Source organism: Oncorhynchus clarkii, chromosome 24 (genome assembly GCF_045791955.1).
Source record: "Oncorhynchus clarkii lewisi isolate Uvic-CL-2024 chromosome 24, UVic_Ocla_1.0, whole genome shotgun sequence".
NCBI classification, from domain to species: Eukaryota; Metazoa; Chordata; class Actinopteri; order Salmoniformes; family Salmonidae; genus Oncorhynchus; species Oncorhynchus clarkii.
Window position 1 is genome coordinate 27,253,059 of NC_092170.1, and position 14,279 is coordinate 27,267,337.

The 14,279-nt window shown below is 42.7% G+C and overlaps 1 long non-coding RNA gene across 1 annotated transcript; it reads left to right on the forward strand.

The window, feature by feature from the left end:
- The first annotated feature begins 208 nt into the window (after positions 1-208).
- Positions 209-4,624, forward strand: LOC139382304 (uncharacterized). Its single transcript, XR_011628627.1, has 11 exons — positions 209-601; positions 707-866; positions 1,042-1,163; positions 1,251-1,376; positions 1,541-1,791; positions 1,907-2,007; positions 2,173-2,382; positions 3,510-3,710; positions 3,854-3,941; positions 4,064-4,145; positions 4,291-4,624. It is a non-coding gene; the product is annotated as an uncharacterized lncRNA (long non-coding RNA).
- Positions 4,625-14,279: the final 9,655 nt, after the last annotated feature.

Here is a 14,279-nt window from a genome sequence, read left to right on the forward strand (position 1 = left end):
GACATGTTGCAAGCATTTCTTAGGCTGTGTTTAGACAGGCAGCCAATTCTGATTTATTTCACTAATTGGTCTTTCGAATAAAAAGACCAGCTCTGAAAAACACCCAATTAATGGAAACATTTCAGAATTGGGCTGCCTGTCTAAACGCAGCCATGGTGGAACTCATCCAATCACATGATTTAGCGGGCAGTTTAAAATACAGGAAGTGACGTTTGACGACGACCTAACGCTTTTACGCGTTGGCTAATAAACAACACTTTCGAAGATGATTTTGCAACGCAGTTGAACTTTAGCTAATTCATTTTATTTGTTTGTTTAGCTAACGCATCATAAAGAAACACAATGTAGAATGCGAAAACGGGTATATTTGTTCTGCTATAAAGTTTCTGGTGCTAGCTAGCTAGCTTAGCACAACAACTGGATGGCCTTTATTTTCATGTGTGTTTTTCAGCCAGTGCTGACCAGCGAACTCATCTTTTCGCATGTCAACATCCCTGGATTTTCTAAGGATGAAGAGAAAAGTGGCTCGATTACGGTTAAGTCCAAATGAAGAAGCGCTCGAGAGGAACACGAAAGGAGAAGGAAGCTGCGAATAGAACAGGTATAGCGTAGCTAACGGCTAGCAAACTAGCTAGCAAACACTCACTGTCAGTATGCCAATGTGTACACTGTCAAGTGCGGATCATTAACTACCACTCTTTCACAGGTGCGGGAACAGGAGCGGTATATCGCCCTGCAAATCCGCAAATCCGCGCAGGAGTTGGAGGAGTGGGAGCGACAGCAGAGGGAGAAACGGGAGACCCTGCAAAAGTTATATCAGGACAATCTCCGATTTTTGGGAGAGGGACATAAGTACCAAAGAAAATGTAAAACTTCTCAACCCATGTCTTAGCTATGTGTGATCCATTGCAGACTGCCAGTGTAATGTTACTGGGTTTTGTTGGAATGTTTAGGGTCATGGGTCTTGCCCCAGATCACAAAATAACTGTCTTTACTTCACTATACAACGTGTTGATCAAGGCACACTTCATATTTCCCCAGAAGCCTGAATGTGTGACAATTGCACAGAAAAATGAGGAGAATAACGTTCGGGCAGATGAGCGCTATTGACTCGCCATCAAAGCGCTCAAATCACAGAGACAGAAAGAGGAGGAACAAAATCGGTGAGCCTATCCACTGGATTTTATTTGGCCAAACAAACATGGCATTTTTACTTTGTTTTATATAAATTCGTTTTTTCTTCTCTCAAGTCTTATTGAGGCTAGGAAGAAGGCCATACAAGTGGAGAAGGAGAGGGCAGCAAAAGTGGCCAGTCCTGGAGGAGGCCACTCCTGACCTTACACCCTCGGCTGGGGCAGAGGAACAACTGGATGAAGGTGAAGTGATGGATGACATTCTGATGTTTGACTCTGGCTTTGATTAATGTCTGAATTACTATCAGAGGATGACCATAGTGTTGTCAAAAAAGGTTATGCAAACTGTAATAAATGGAGTTGGATCATGTGCACAAAGTTAACAATTATTTTGCCTTTAATGGTAGAACCATCCAGGCCTCTAGGTGGTGCTCCCAGAAAGGCCTTGAAGAAACTACTGACCTGCGTCAGGTCACAGAGAGACCAGTGGGGCTACTGGAGGCTGGTTGACCCCACGTCTGACTGCCAAACTATTCAGACAGCAGAGTTCTACACGACCTCAGATGGTATGACTAGTCAGGTTTTCTGGCCAGCGAAAAGCGGGGCCGACCGTTGACCACTAGTCCCAGACTCCCTGACCCCTCTCAGCCAGCCCAAGGTTAGTGAGCCCTTAGTATTTGCTACCAAAAGTTGAAGCGTCAAGAGAAGCATTGATTGAGAGAATAGTGTCCCAGTGTTTGTTTGATTATCCACTTCATGTATTATCTGTTCAGCTATAGAGACAACAGAGGAGTACATAGTAGCTGGTACCCTGCTCCATCCTGATAAACAAGCCATCAAGATCCACACATTTGAAACCGAGAGGAAGAGAATGGTGTGTGTTTTTGTATCTATGTATTCATGCATGTCTATAACGTCTGTAATATTTCTGTCTTGAGGGTGATGTATAATAAAACAAGTGAATGTATTTACCTTTCTGGGAACGTGTCTCTAAAGCTGAACGCTCATAGTTTGACCTGTGGGTGCCTCTGTTTTCCAGGAGGAGGAGCCGGAGAGGCAGAAGCAGGAGCAGATAGCCCTGCTACAGGATTTAGGGGAGAAGAAGATCAGGCTGGAGCTGCTGCTACTGCAGGAGGCCCGGGAAGAGAGAGCGCAGCAGCAGACGGCCATGGCCCAAGACACTGCTGCTGCATCTGGACCACCGAAAACACCAGCCCAGAACGTCAGCCCTGCTGCACCATCTCCTGAGGTAGGTGGATGATGTAAATCAATAATAGCCTGAATTGAATTTTTCAATATATTTCATGATGGTTTCTACACTTGAACTGAGCTGTGTGTGTGTGTCTTTTCTTTCTGAGCCATGATGTAAATCAAATATTCCTGAAGTATATGTGAACATATTTCATGAGGGTTTCTACACTTGAACTGAGCTCTTTCCACAGTATTATTTACAGTGCATTCGGGAAATTATTCAGACTCCTTGACTTTTTCCACATTTTGTTACGTTTGTTAGGTACTAATTATCAGATTAAGAACTCGACGGACACTATGAAACTTAAACCAAGTTACTTCTTCCCAAAGGATTGAACGGCTGAATCGACAAAAACATGTTTACAATAGTGGTGGTATATATACACCACTTTGGGTGGAGTCTCCTCCTCGCTAAACATTGTGTATTTATTGCTAGGCAGGAAACTAAGTGAAATGGCAAACTTTTCCTTCTCCCTTAACCTGACCTGACCCCCTTCATCACTAATCCATGACACACTCTCCTTTTATCAATGCCTGCCACATGATCGTTTTCTCTACACTCAGTACATTCCAAGCTTAATTGCACACACCATATACTTTCCTCCTACCATTAACTTCCGGTGTAGACCCTCTAAAGCATAGCACTCAACATTTCAATAGAATACCTGATAGAACCCAGAATCCATCACGTTACAGCCTTATTCTAAAATTGATTACATTTTTCCCCCCTCATCAATCTACATACAATACCCCAGAATGACAAAGCAAAAACAGGTTTTTAGACATTTTAGCAAATTTATAAACTGCTAGCACATTTACAAGTACTCAGTACTTTGAAGCATCTTTGGCAGCAATTACAGACTCAAGTCTTCTTGGGTATGATGCTACAAGCTCGGCACACCTGTATTTGGGGAGTTTCTCCCATTCCTCTCTGCCGATTCTCTCATGCTCTGTCAGTTGGGACAGACCCTTTACTCAGACTTGTCCCGAAGCCACTCTTGCGTGGTCTTGGCTGTGTGCTTAGGGTCGTTGTCCTAAGTGCCCTGGGGCAGGTTTTCATCAAGGATCTCTCTGTACTTTTCTCTGTTCATCTTTCCCTCTGTTCATCTTTCCCTTTGGCTGAAGCCAAAGCAAACACCAGGGCCCAGTCTGAGACCAGGGCCAACACAACCACCAGGGCCTAGTCTGACCCAACCACTGTTCAGTCATCCACTACTAAACCCAGGAGAGAGGGGAGGAGTGCAGAGTCAACCCATGCAGGACTGGATGCCAAGCAGAAAAAGCATTAGCCAAAGCTCCAAACTCCCTTGCAGCCTCCATTGCTAGGTAACAATGGATACGTCTAATATTGTGTTAACAACCAACCAACCAACACGTGGCAACTCTTGGTTAGTGATGGGTCAAACACTTGGTCTTAGGGGTTGTACTGTTACTGAACAGAGTCCTCTCTTTCTCCTCGGTGAGTGAAGCCAAGCTGAAGAAGGTTGGGGACGTGAGGATCCGCACTCCTGAGATGCGGAAACAGGATGTGGCTGACATGCGCCAGAGAACAGAGAGGTGATAAGTTCTTTCTATTCTGCTGGAACAAGACCCAACCACACATCACGTAAACGTGATATCTGACTCTGGTACCTAGGATGTTTTTTCAGTGCCACCCGTTTCTCTCATGGTCTCTGCAGGTTGTACAGCTGACTAGATGAGGTGAAGCTTCAGAAGGAGGTCAGGAGCAGACAGGAGGCATATGCCAAAGAGTTTCACAAGGTAACATTTAAAATACCCCAATTTTTAAACATGATACCGTATCTGGCATTACTGTATATTGAATTAATTGAAGGTTGAAGTGGATTGATATACATCAACATTAGTCAGTTTGAATTGATATGTATTCTGTTTTCTCTCGTCACAGAAAACCTTACAGAAGCTACGGGCCAAGCAGTCTCCGCAATGATACTGAATATCTGTGTGTTCTGTTTGCACTTATTTTGTACTTCCATGTGTATTTGTACAGTTTAATCAGTAATGTAAAATATATTTGTAAAGTGTGTATATAATCTGCATTGTCTATTCATCACAACTTACTACTGTGTTCACACAACAAAAGCAGCCAGTGCACTATTGCACTTTGAATACTGTAGATACACACATTGCATTATGAGAATGTTATGTTGCCTGTAAAAATATTTTTGTTTTAGGTTTTTATAGCCAATAAAGTTGCTTGTTGCTGATTTTTCCTATCCTTATAAGTTGTATTATGGGAGGCCACTTGAAATGAAAAGATTGGAAAACTTCTAAACTTGTCACACGAAATAAAGCCCTCCCACCATTTTAAAAGGTGATACACTGGGCATATTCATTACGTTGATTCTGTTACAAAACTTATCAAACGGGAGGAGACCTACCTGAATTTGTCCAATAGAAACTCCTTTCGCTGTTTGCTTCCATAATGAATACGCCCCAGCTCATTATACGGTGGTTTGTTGAACGTCTTATTGGCTTGAAGGGCATTCTTGAGCGTGCGTGATTTCCCTACACAGTATATTTGCACGGTAGAATTCAATGGATATAGGTAATTCTTACATGTTCTATGTTTTGAGCTGCTTTTGAAAGCAAAAGTCTAATTGAAAACCATTATTGGCATTGTTGAATTCGCTTTTCATAATGGTAAGCTAGTACTAAACAACTAAGAAGTCTGTTTGGTTGCCATGGCAACTACTGTTCCTATATAGTAAACTTGCTAGCTATTTCTAGCGGCAAATGTGGTTACCACTTAATCTGTATCCATAGACATTGGATGCAGTGATCACAATATAGTAGCTATATATATAGAACCAAAGTTCCAAAAGCTAAACCTAAAATAATGTTCGAAAGTTTTTGTGTGATTCTTATGTGGATGATGTAAAAAATATAAAAAAATTGGTCACAACAGCATCAATGTAACAACTTTAGACCGTCCCCTCGCCCATACCCGGGTGCGAAGCAGGGACCCTCTGCACACATCAACAGTCACTCACGAAGCATCGTTACTCATCGCTCCACAAAAGCCGCGGCCCTTGTAGAGCAAGGGGAACCACTACTTCAAGGTCTCAGAGCAAGTGACATTCACCGATTGGAACGCTATTTAGCGCGCACCACTGCTAACTAGCTAGCTATTTCACATCCGTTACACCTGCATTGACAATTTAAATGGAAGGCTACTGAGGATGGTAGCTGACTATGCCCACGGCTATCTGTCATATCTTTAATCTTAGTCTAGAGGAAGGTGTTTGTCGTCAGGCCTGGGGGGAAGCCAAAGTAATTTCGCTACCCAATAGTGGTAAAGCAGCCTTTACTGGTTCTAACAGCAGACCTATAAGCTTGCGACCAGCTCTGAGCAACTTTTGGAAAAAATTATGTTAGCAAATACAATGCTATTTCTCTCTTAAACCTCTACAGTATTGGTGTCCCCCCACGGGATGGTTAAGCTAACGTAGGCTAATGTGATTAGCATGAAGTTGTAAGTAACATGATCATTTCCCAGGACATAGATATATCTGATATTGGCAGAAAGCATAAATTGTTGTTAATCTAACTGCACTGTCCAATTTACAGTAGTTATTACAGTGAAAGAATACCATGCTATTTGAGGAGAGTGCACAATTAAGAACTTGAAAATGTATTAATAAATCAATTAGGCACATTTGGGCAGTCTTGATACAACATTTTGAACAGATAGGCAATGGTTCCTTGGATCAGTCGAAAACTTTGCACATACACCATCTAGTGGCCAACATCTAAATTGCACCTGTGCTGGAATAAGACATTATGGCCTTTCTCTTGCATTTCAAAGATGATGTTTTTTTTTCTTTGTATTGTCTTTTACCAGATCTAATGTGTTATATTCTCCTACATTTAATTCACATTTCCACAAACTTCAAAGTGTTTCCTTTCAAATGGTATCAGGTCCTGAGCTACAGGCAGTTAGATTTGGGTATGTCATTTTAGGCGAAAATTGAAAAAAAGTGTGGATCCTTAAGAGGTTTTAACAAATTGACAACAGCCTTTCAGCATGCTTAAAGAAAGGGGCACTCAACATGTACTGACACAAATTACTGATGATTGGTTGAAAGAAATTGATAAGAATATTGTGGGAGTTGTACTGTTAGATTTCAGTGCATTGATGTTATTAACCATAACCTGTTGTTGAGAGAACTTATGTTTAATGGCTTTTCAACCTCAGCTCTGAATATCAGCTCACGATATGGCAATCTAAAATAACTCAAAGGGGTTTCTTTAATGGAAGATTTTCTAATGTCAAACCTGTAGGGTGTGGTGTACCTCAGGGCAGTTCTCTAGGCCCTCTACTTTTTTCTATTTTTACCAATGACATGCTACTGGAATTTAACAAAGCCGGTCTGTCTATGTATGCTGATGATTCAACCATATACGTGTCAGCATCCACAGTTAATGAAGTCCCTGAAACCCTTAACAAGGAGTTGCAGTCCATTTTGGAATGGGTGGCCAGTAATAAACTGGTCATGAACATCATGAGGTCGAAGGAATTGTTCATAGAGCTCAGAGAGAGGATTGTGTCTAGGCACAGATTTGGGGAAGGGTACGAAAACATTTGGAACCACCAAGACTCTTCCAAGAGCTGGCCGCCCGGCCAAACTGAACAATCGGGGGGAGAAAAGCTTTGGTCAGGGAGGTGACCAAGAACCGATGGTCACTGACAGAGCTCCATAGTTCCTCTGTGGAGATGGGAGAACCTTCCAGAAGGGCAAACATCTCTGCAGCACTCCCCCAAACAGGCCTTTAGGGTAGAGTGGCTGGACGGAAGCCACTCCTCAGTAAAAGGCACATGAGAGCCCGCTTGGAGTTTGCCAAAAGGCACCTAAAAGACTCTCCGAAACAAAGATGGAACTCTTTGGCCTGAATGCCAAGCATCATGTCTGGAGGAAATCTGTCATCATTCCTACGGTGAAGCATGGTGGTGGCAGCATCATGCTGTGGGGATGTTTTTCAGCAGCAGGGACTGGGAGACTAGTCAAGATCTAGGGCAAAGATGAACAGAGCAAAGTACAGAGAGATCATTGATGAAAACCTGCTCCAGAGCACTCAGGACCTCAGACAGGTGTCGAAGGTTCACCTTCCAACAGGACAACGACCCTAAGCACACAGCCAAGACAATGCAAGAGTGGCTTTGGGACAAGTCTATGAGTAAAGGGTCTGAACACTTGTGTAAATGAGAGATTTCAGTTTTTTATTTGTAATAAATTTGCAAACATTTCTAAAAACCTGTTTTTGCTTTGTGGGGTATTGTGTGGGGTATTGTGGGGTATTGTGTGTAGATTGATGAGAGAAAAAAGCAATTTAATCCATTGTAGAATGAGGCTGTAACGTAACAAAATGTGATAAAGGTCAAGGGGTTTGAATACTTTCCGAATGCACTGTAGTTAAGATGCAGCGGATCCAGAACTGAGCGGCACGTCTTGCTCCTTATTGTAGTCAGAGGGCTAATATAAATACTATGCATGCCAGTCTCTCTTGTTTATGTGTTGAAAATTCCAAATTGTTTGCATAGTCAACTTACGCACAGCTCTGCCACACACTTACCCCACCAGACATACCACCAGGGGTCTTTTCATAGTTCCCAAATTCAAGAAAGCGTAGAGTACTATATAGTGCCATTATTGCATAGAACTCCTTTCCATCTCATATTGCTAAAATATATAGTCTCTCTCTTGTCCGTTTGTTCGTTCATACAGGACACATGTTATTCTATTCCTCTCTCTCTCTCTCTCTCTCTCTCTCTCTCGTTCGTACAGGCTACATGTTATTCTATTCCTGTGTCTCTCTCAGGCAGAGAGGAGTCGTGTGGCCAAGCAGCTGCAGGAGCAAGACCTCCTGCTGGAAGTATCCAGGCAGAACTTCAGAGACACTATCAGCTAAAGTTAAATTGCAGATGGAGCTGTGGGTGCTAAAGCTAATACTCATAGGAATTAATAATCTCTATGAATGACGAATAAATAGGATCTCAATGATAATGCTAGCCACACACATCCACCACATCCTCTCTTTCTGCTCCACACGGAGACTCTGAAGGTTGACCACGCCGGACTTCTGCAGACTTCCGCAGTTGCCCAACAGAAAGTTGTCACTCAGTGGGAGCTGTTGGATCGTACCAGGGGAGGTTGTGAGGACAGACAGGGACAGTGCAAAGACTGAGGTGCAGCTGCCATGTCTCTTAGAAAATACATAGCCTAAGAGCACAAGGTTGTTAAAACCTAACTGTGCTTTGCATTGTCTCTTTTTATAGTGTCTGGGAATGTCCTTAAATGTTACAGTATGTTCTTATCTCTCTGTCTTTTGGTCACAGATGTGCATTGTGGTCACCAAGCTAGAGGGTGAGAGGTGTGCTCTGGAAACGCAACTCGCTAAAGTCAAGGTACTGTACTGCTAAAAATCTCTGATGGGCCTCTGCATTATGAAAAGGGCCTCCGCATTATGAAAAGGGCCTCAGCATTATGAAAAGGGCCTCAGCATTATGAAAAGGGCCTCCGCATTATGAAAAGGGCCTCCGCATTATGAAAAGGGCCTCCGCATTATGAAAAGGGCCTCAGCATTATGAAAAGGGCCTCAGCATTATGAAAAGGGCCTCCGCATTATGAAAAGGGCCTCCGCATTATGAAAAGGGCCTCCGCATTATAAAAAAGGGTCTCCGCATTATGAAAAGGGTCTCCGCATTATGAAAAGGGTCTCCGCATTATGAAAAGGGCCTCAGCATTATGAAAAGGGCCTCCGCATTATGAAAAGGGCCTCCGCATTATGAAAAGGGCCTCAGCATTATGAAAAGGATCTCCGCATTATGAAAAGGGTCTTTGCATTATGAAAAGGGCCTCCGCATTATGAAAAGGGCCTCCGCATTATGAAAAGGGTCTCCGCATTATGAAAAGGGTCTCCGCATTATGAAAAGGGCCTCCGCATTATGAAAAGGGCCTCAGCATTATGAAAAGGATCTCCGCATTATGAAAAGGGTCTCCGCATTATGAAAAGGGCCTCAGCATTATGAAAAGGATCTCCGCATTATGAAAAGGGCCTCCGCATTATGAAATGGGCCTCCGCATTATAAAAAGGGCCTCCGCAATATGAAAAGGATCTCCACAATATGAAAAGGGCCTCCGCATTATGAAAAGGATCTCCGCATTATGAAAAGGGCCTCCGCATTATGAAAAGGATCTCCGCATTATGAAAAGGGCCTCCGCATTATGAAAAGGATCTCCGCATTATGAAAAGGATCTCCGCATTATGAAAAGGGCCTCCGCATTATGAAAAGGGCCTCAGCATTATGAAAAGGGCCTCCGCATTATGAAAAGGATCTCCGCATTATGAAAAGGGCCTCCGCATTATGAAAAGGGCCTCCGCATTATGAAAAGGGCCTCCGCATTATGAAAAGGGCCTCCGCATTATGAAAAGGGCCTCAGCATTATGAAAAGGGCCTCAGCATTATGAAAAGGGCCTCCGCATTATGAAAAGGGCCTCCGCATTATGAAAAGGGCCTCCGCATTATGAAAAGGGTCTCCACATTATGAAAAGGGCCTCCGCATTATGAAAAGGGCCTCAGCATTATGATTATGAAAAGGGTCTCCGCATTATGAAAAGGGCCTCCGCATTATAAAAAAGGGTCTCCGCATTATGAAAAGGGTCTCCGCATTATGAAAAGGGTCTCCGCATTATGAAAAGGGCCTCAGCATTATGAAAAGGGCCTCCGCATTATGAAAAGGGCCTCCGCATTATGAAAAGGGCCTCAGCATTATGAAAAGGGTCTCCGCATTATGAAAAGGGCCTCAGCACTAACAGTAAACATACTTCGTGTTTGAATCTGACCATAGCTTTCTTAACTTCTTAACTTTGCATCCTGTGTGATTGACAATTGGAGGCAGGCACTCTGAGCTCCACCTTGCAGAAGCAGGAGGAAGAGAACAGGAGGCTCATGGGAAAGCTGGCTGCCATGGAGCACCAGCAGGTGAGCGATCCATTCAGTATCTACACACTGGGGTCACATCACTTTAAATCTGTCCATCCATAGTGAATGTGTGTTTGTATGTAACATACTTTCTCTATTATTTTCTTTCATGTCCTCTTTCCCCTCACCTCTCAACTCATGGTGTCCTCTTTACCCAAATTGCTCAGCAGCAGGTGGAGCAGATGCTGAAGGAGCTGACGGACAGTAAGAACAACCTGGCCTATGAGAAAGGGAAGCTGCAGGTAAGGACTTTACACATAAAACCAATGATGGAAGAAGTACCCAATTGTCATACTTGAGTAAAAGTTAAGATACTACTTGAGTAAAAGTGAAAGTAAAATACTACTTGAGTAAAAGTCTAAAAGTATTTGGTTTAAATATACTTAAGTATTAATAGTAAATGTAATTTCTAAAATATACATTTGTATCAAAAGTAAAAGTATAAATAATTTCAAATTCCTTATATTAAGCAAACCATGATTTTCTTGTTTCTTTAATTTACGGAGAGCCAGGGGCACACTCCAACACTCGGATATCATTTACAAATGAAGCATGTGTGTTTAGTGAGTCTGCCAGATCAGAGGCAGTAGGGATGACCAGGGATGTTCTCTTGATAATTGCGTGAATAGGACAATTTTCCTTTTTTGATAATCTTTCAAAATGTGTCAGGGAAAATATATGGAGTGAAGGTAAAGTAGTCAAAAATATAAATGAGTAAAGTACAGATAACCAGAGACTGTGGTGTCAGCCAGAGACGAGGCTCTGAAGGACAGCCAGACCCTGAGGGGACAACTGGACAAACTGCAGGAGCAGCATGGGAACAAGGTCAAAGGGCTAGTAAAATGGTTACCCAACCTGGGTCCTGGAGAGCTACAGGGTGTATGCATGCTTTTGTTCCAGCCCAGCACTATCTTACCTGATTCTGCTCTTTGTGTTTGTCCTGTAGCTGTGTGAGCTGGAGGGCTGGCTAGGTGTGTCTCGTCATGGTGGGGGCAGTGTGGCTCAGACCCTGGAGAATATTTTGGCCTCCCACTCCCGTCTGCAACACAACACTGAGTCTGTACAGAAGGAGGTGGGGAGACGAGAGCAGGAGCTAGCCTCACTCAGGAGAGATGGGTAGGTGTGTGTCTGTCTGTCTGTCTGTCTATCTGTCTGTTGTGCATGTATATATGGGTGTATGTTTGAACAACCAATGTATTTGTCAGACTGCAGGGTCAGAGAGCGATTCAGAGGCTACAGGCAGAGGTGGAGAAGCTCAAAGAAAAACTAAATGGTAACTACATCCATTAATGAGTCATCAACACACATATACCCACAAACAGCTCTTAGATTTTAATAGTCATAGTAGTTTACAAAGATACATTTGATTCTCTAGCTGGAACCCTTGCATAAGGCCCTGGATGTGGCAAGGCTGGACAACAAGAAACTAGCCCAGAGTTTGGAGCAGGTTGTGTTGGCCAACGGCCCTCTGCAGGCCAACCTAGACCGAGCTAGAGACCAACCCCAGAACACCATCACACAGAGGTAACTAACTAGGACTAATGTGGATAGTGGGGGTTTATTTTAGTGTGGTTTAATTATGTGAAAGCGTACATGGTTACTTAGCATGAATGTGACATTTATGTCTAAATTCTGCATGTCTATCAGAGAGACGGAGCTGGCTGAGGCCAGAACAGAGATTGGTCGATGATCAGAGCATCTGGAATCTATAAAGCTTCAGATAAGGAAAGAGAGGGACTCTGTGAAGAGGTTGTCACAGAGAGAAATCTCAGAGGTACTGCACTCTCTCTCACACTCCATCATCAGTCAGAACTCTGAAGTATCATCCGGCCTCTTTTCTCATCACTCTTTATTTCTGTCTTTCCCTTCTATTTCTGTGTCTCTCTCTTTCTCTTCAGTTGAGAAAAGCTCTTGAGGACTTGTCATCTAGGTCAGCTGCCATCTCCAGGGCAAATCGGGAGCTGCGGGAGAAGATGTCTGAGTTGGAGAAAGTGGTGTCCAATCGGAAAGCCCGTCTCAGAGATCAGAAGACACAGCTCAAGAAACACCTGGATAACAGAGCCACTCTGGGCAACTCTCAGAAAATATAAGTATCTACAGCACTGTCTAATATATCAAGTCAAAGTTCGTTGGTCACGTACACACTTTAGCAGATGTTATAGGGGATGCAGTGAAATGCTTATGTTACTAGCTCCTAACAATGAAGTAAAATGTCAAACACAATGTCAACAACAAAAAAGTGAGTGCACACAGTTCATCATGCAAATGCAACAGAAAGGTGCTTTCCTCTCGTATCCCTTTATCAACTCTCACTTATAATGCCATGAGTCTGCAGTCCTCTCAGCTTTTAATGAATTCTTTGTTTGGTGTTTCAGTGGTACTTCTTTACCACAGTTCTCCCAAAGTGACTCCATTAAACTCAATGAAAGATAGACTCTAGAGTGCTAGGAAGTGCTAAAATCACTGAGTGACTAGTATGTCTTAACTGCCTGTGAAATTCAGAGAATTGTCCAATCCGTAGGAGTAGGAATTACAGCTATTCATTAACTTATCAAATATTTAAGTCCTCACACCCTCTGAGAAAGCCTCTTAGATCTAAAAGCACTATTGGGTAAATGTTTGGTTCTCTAGAGGGGGTTTAAAGACCTGAGAATTTTCTCTGTTGCAGGCACAGACTATTCACATTTTTCAGGGAAGGATATTTCTAATAAAAAGGAGGTATTGAGTAAATTTGTTGTACAAAAATCTCTTTGTAATGGCGATTTAAAGTCCTCCACCAAAGTTAACAAAGACGTGCAGAACTGTAGCTGGAAAAACATCCTCAAGGCTGGAACCATCCAATTTTATATTTTTTAAATATGGTCACGACTTTGCCCTGAGCATTTTTATAAGCACACACCTTATTGAAACCTCTTGGTGGGAATGTTAAGCACAGTTATGTGAACCAAATAACTTTGTCAGACACTTTATGAAAATTGCCTGAGGTGTTTGTCTCAATGGGGTTATTCTGTGTCTTGTCAAAGAGAGTGGTGTTGTCTTACAGACAGTTACCCAGTGGCTATGGGGATGTGTATCTGAACAGGGGATGAGAGCGGTTCCGGATGTAGACACATAAGTTCTCTATTTTATTCTTGTCATGTTCCAGACTCTGTGTGATAGCAGGCCTCCAGAACCACCAGAGTGGGAGAGATGGAGATCCACCATGCAATGCTGGGAGACCAAGAGCAAGCTGGCTTGCATCGCAAGTGGATACAAACCTGGTGGGACATATGCGCTAACACACTTACACACACAACAAGATGCGCATACTGTATAGTGCATACATACACACAACTAACACACACACACAACTACTGGACCAAGTTACATGAAGAAACCAGCCCCTCACAGTGATCCCATTTATTTATTTAAAACATTGAACACCAAGAAATATGAGCGAGCACGAGCAGCCACATATATGAGATAGCAGCCACATACAGTGGGGCAAAAAAGTATTTAGTCAGCCACCAATTGTGCAAGTTCTCCCACTTAAAAAGATGAGAGAGGCCTGTAATTGTCATCATAGGTACACTTCAACTATGACAGACAAAATGAGAAAAGAAATCCAGAAAATCACATTGTAGGATTTTTAATTAATTTATTTGCAAATTATGGTGGCTGACTAAATACTTTTTTGCCCCACTGTATATGAGATAGCAGCCACATATATGAGATAGCAGCCACATATATGAGATAGCAGCCACATATATGACATGGCAGCTGAATGCTGAGAACTGTGTGTGATGTCATCCTTTTATCTCAGTCTTAACTGTAAAGCTGGTTTTGAACATGCTGTTTTCAGAAAAAGAACTGTACAATTATAACTTATACATAGATTGTTCTTAATTTTAGTT